This window comes from Triticum aestivum, chromosome 5A, assembly GCF_018294505.1.
Source record: "Triticum aestivum cultivar Chinese Spring chromosome 5A, IWGSC CS RefSeq v2.1, whole genome shotgun sequence".
NCBI classification, from domain to species: domain Eukaryota; kingdom Viridiplantae; phylum Streptophyta; class Magnoliopsida; order Poales; family Poaceae; genus Triticum; species Triticum aestivum.
The window spans coordinates 360080689-360085768 of NC_057806.1; the positions used below are offsets into that span (position 1 = coordinate 360080689).

Consider the following 5080-nt stretch of genomic DNA (forward strand, 5'->3'; position numbering starts at 1 on the left):
GCAAATATGCCTGTCGTTGCAATGGGAGAAAAACTATCAGATTATGCAGCCGCGGTAGATTTAAAAAGGTCTGAATCAAATGCAAGGGTGAGGTAAGGACTTTTAAAATGTCATTTCACAAAGTATGTCTGAGTGATCCCATGATGATATAAGGGTTTATAAATTCATTTCAAAAACTAAAAATGTGTTGGTCTCATCACGACTTGATTTCCTAAGGCGCCACAACGAAATATGTTTTGGCTGAGCAAATTGCATTGATGAACCCTGCTTGAGCTAGACTGATGAATGATGTATCTCGCCTTAACCTAGCATAGCGGTGTTTACCGCAACCAGTACTGTGGTACCAGAGTTAACATAGATGTATATGGAGGCGAAATAGACATTTAGTCATTTTCATATACTCCCTCCGTTCTGAATTACTTGTCTTGAATTTGTCTAGATACGGATGTATCTAGACTCATTTTAGTGCTAGATACCTCTGTATCTAGACAAATCTAAGACAAGTAATTCGAAACGGAAGGAGTAGTTTACAAAAACTAACCTATAGGAAGTTGTGTCAATTTTTTGGGGGCTCAACGTTGTATAAAACATGAAACCTTTTTTTTACCCGACTTGAGGGACTAAATAAAATCATAAAACAACCTCCACAGATTCCCTAATAAAACCTCAACGTAAGCGACAATTTGTTTTGTTCATTATTTTATGGATTTGTTTTAATTTTTATGAACATTTTCTATAAAAAATTGTTCAAATTCCCGAATATTTTTTGAATATTGGATCATTTTTTAAATCATGAACATTTTTATATATCATGAACATTTATTTGGAATTGTGAATTTGTTTATAATATATGAACAATTTGTTGAAATCATGAACATTTTATGATTTTCTGAATGTTTTGAATTCACAAACAATTATGATTTCTCAATATTTTTTAGAAAACTCAAAACTTTTTGTAATTTAGTTCTTTTGGAAATCCTGGATTAAATTAGAGAAGAAAAAACAAAAAAAATTAGAAAGTAAATAAAAAGCAAAAATTGAAATAGAAAACAGGGGCGCCATGTCCCGCACATTACCACATGCTAGAAGGGAAAAAGGGGAGAAAAGGGAGCAGAACCAGGGATCAAAACCCGATCTCCCGTGTGGAGGACTGCTGCCTCATCCATCGCGCTGCTTATTTGCTCGTGTTACTTGAGTGTATCATTATATTATAACAGAATCTAGCGGCGATTTTGAAATAAAAACGAATCGTTTTCTTCACTTACCCATGTCATGAGGCGTAATTATTGACAACTACGGGGCAATTTTAGTGATGGAAGCGGTAGTCCCTTTATTACTAGGGCGCGTCTAGCCGGCGGTCGGTGGCTGACTAGCGCTCGCGAGCGGCCGGCCAAAAATAAACGCCCGTTCCCTTCCTCGCATGCACTTCTAAACTATCAATGCGCACTTGGCCAGCTGCCACATGGTCGGAAGACCTCCCCTCCTCGCCACTCGGCCGCCGATCCAAACCTTGTCTGTCGGAATCACACCTCACCGCTCTAACTAATGCAACCAAAAGACCGATCTCATAAAAGAGACTAGGCAACACATTATACGTCAACACTTCCCCCCTTACGTGTGGCTCTCTCAGGCCTAAATATGGACCGAAAGTGGACTGCAATTTAATTGCGCCAGCCGGGTCTTGAACTCAATATCTCTTGGCTTCGATATCATGTAGAAGTGCATGTTTTAGTCAATGCAACCAAAAGAAGAGCGGCCAGAAGCCGGCCGCCCGTTCTTTTTAAATAGTGCGCGTGCACTTTTTAGATTTTAGGGTAAAACAGAGGTAGTACACTATTTTAATAAAGGGCCAATTCCAGTTCTGCCCCTAACTCGAACCCACTACTCAATTTTGTCCCTAATTTTTAGGTATGCTCAGTTTTGCCCCTCCACCGTTAGTGTCACTTATAGAAATGCCCTTTTACGCCGTTACCGTCCGGTCAAAGGACTTTGACCACCCAGAAAAAAATAGCAAAAAAAATCAAAAAAATCTGAAATTTTGTGGGATCGAAGATAGTCATGTCCGCAAGGCGCGTGCAAATTTGTGTGCCGTTCGGACACCCTGAGAGCTCGTGGCAAAGGAAATCATAAATTTTGTATGCATGTGAACAATAAATTCGAAAAAATAGAAAAAAAATTCAAAAAAATATGAAATTTTGGGGAACTGAAGATACTTAGGTGCACAAGGTGTGTGCACATTTTTGTTGTGCTTGGACATCGTATGAGCCCGTACGAGCTCGTAGGAGCTAAACTTTATTTTTTTCTCCGCGAGCTCCTACGATGTCCAAACACAACAAAAATGTGCACACATCTTGTGCACTTAAGTATCTTCAGTTCCCCAAAATTTCATATTTTTTTGAATTTTTTTCTACTTTTTCGAATTTATTGTTCACATGCGTACAAAATTTATGATTTCCTTTGCCACGAGCTCTCAGGGTGTCCGAACGGCACACAAATTTGCACGCGCCTTGCGGACATGACTATCTTCGATCCCACAAAAATTCAGATTTTTTTGATTTTTTTTGCTATTTTTTTCTGGGTGGTCAAAGTTCTTTGACCAGACGGTAACGTCGCAAAAGGGCATTTCTATAAGTGACACTAACGGCGGAGGGGCAAAACTGAGCATACCTAAAAATTAGGGGCAAAACTGAGTAGTGGGTTCGAGTTAAGGGCATAGATGTAAATGTCCCTTTAATAAATATAGTAAGGAGTACACTATTAGTAGATAGGAGTATAGTTTTTCACCGCTCCAAACCACCAAGTAAACAAACCAGCCTAATCATCCATTACTAATTCATAAGCAAGAAAACCTACGAAATCTTATACAGCTTCAAAGATCAAACGCCCAGGGGTTCTCCCTTCTGATCTCCGCCTCTTCCTCCGGCGTGAAGTCGTTCTCGAGGTTGAACATCTTGCGTATGCCCTCGACCGGCTGGCCCTTGACCATGTCAGCCGCCGTCTGGCAACTCAGGTCCAGGAGCCCCTTGACGTCCAGGTAGTTGGCGGCGAGGATGAGGTCGAACAGCGTCGCCTGGTCCACGGCGATGAACTTGGCGTCGAAGCTCTTCAGGTCCTCCTTCGCGCCGGCGCTGGCGTTGTTGTTGTCGTCGTCGGCAGCGGCAGCGGCAGCGACGACGTGCTTGTTGCAGTACTCGATGACCTTGCTGAGGGTCTTGGCGGGGACGTTGGGGAGGGGGATCCCGTTGTCGGCGCAGCCGTCCTCGATCATGTGTTTGATGGTCTGCGACATCTTGCCCACCTCCTCCGTGACCTCGAAGCTCTCGCCGTCGGAGCTGATCAGCGTGAACATCTTGTTGCTCTTGTCGCCCACGGCAACCACCTCGCCGTTGCTGCCTGCGTCCGCCGCCGTCGAAGCCATGGTTCCTGCTTGCTTGGATCTCGTCGACTCTTGATCTTGATCGTAAGCTTGGATCGATTTGGTTCAGGCCACCTGGGTGCTCCGGTATGTAAAGGGCCAGACAAGGCAACAAGAGACCGACTCGATGTACTACTCAGGTTTCCAGATGGATCGGATCTCTTCTCGGACGCGACAATGATCGATCTCACGGAATCAGTCAAGAGTGTGTAATGCCTTTCAAACACTGAGAACGGTATTTCAGCTCCCGGATACCCCTACACCATAGAGTAAATTCAAAAAAATTCAGCGGCGCCAAGGCCGTCACCAGGAGCGTGGTGAGCGCCACCGGAGGCGTGTCCTGCGGCGCAGTGGCCGCGTCCAGGGCGTGGTGATCACCGCGCGCCTCTTCCAGCGGTGCGGTGACCGGTCAAAGCGGCAACTGCTACGCGCGCCTCTTCCAGCGACGTGGTGACCAGTCGAAGCGGCAACCGGCGGCCATCGCCACGGATCACACAAGAAGGAGAAGAGGCCGGACATCTCATGGGCGAGTGCTCGCTCCTCCCTTCACTGGTGTCTCCGTTTTCGCTCTTTGGTAGAAGTACGTGCTCATACCAAAAAGACTTTCATCCTGCTTTGTAAATAAAGCAAACCATCAAAGCCACAAAGTATCACAACAGAACACGCACACCATACCCAGGTCTCACGACAAATAGTACAAAGGAGGGTTACGCTGAGGGCACAACTCAATAAGCCCTAAAAGAGAGAATAAAAAAGGGGTGGCCAAGCCACGAAGAATCTAATCAGGCTCTGAAGGTGGTGGAGGAAGCGGCGGCGTTAAGCACAGGGCCACCGCATGGAGATCAACAATGATGGAGGTAATGGCGTCCCGATCCTGGGGGCGGCTAAGAGGCCACCAGAGCTGCAAGAAACCACACATTTTGAACACCTTGTCAGTAGCACGTCGAAGAGGAATACACTGATGACAAGCTTATTGCGGACCGTCCACGCCAGGACCCCGATGGTCAACCACCTAATGTGACGACTCGCTGGGCGCGAGGCCTGGAGCTCCACGAAGAGGTTCGAGAAGTTTGTATTGCACCATCTACCACCGATCACCTCGCACAGGCAACTCCAGAGAAACTGGGCAGAGACACACGAGAAGAAGATGTGGTTGGAATCTACTTCGGTCCCACGGAGAGGATACAATCCGTCCCCGGGGCCATTGCGCTTTCGCACCTCCACGCCTGAGGGGACATGCCCTCGAATCTATTGCCACAGGAAGATCCTAATCTTCAGGGGGAGTCTGACCGGCCAGACCGCCTCCAGGGGGGCAGGCACGGGTGTGGCGACAATGGTGCGGTAGAGGGACTTCATGGAGAATTGGCCAGAAGCCTCTAGGTGCCAAGATATGCGGTCGAGTGGCGACGTCAGGTCTGGTTCGTTGAGCGCGATAATGTCTAAGAGTTCATGCCATGCAGCTATCTCCGGGGGACCAAAGGGGCGCCGGAACGCGAGACACCCTTAGTGAATAAGGGCCGCCTCAACTGAGACCCGAGGGTCCACCGCAATGGAGAATAGGTCCGGGAAGCGGGCCGCAAAGGGGGAGTCGCCAGCCCACCTATCGAACCAGAATAGGGTGTCCGTGCCAGAACCAACCGAGATGGAGGTCCCTATGCGGAGCAC

At 47.1% G+C, this 5080-nt stretch overlaps 1 pseudogene; it reads right to left on the reverse strand.

Moving 5' to 3' along the window:
• Positions 1–2668: 2668 nt before the first annotated feature.
• Positions 2669–3896, reverse strand: LOC123106917 (SKP1-like protein 1; annotated as a pseudogene).
• Positions 3897–5080: the final 1184 nt, after the last annotated feature.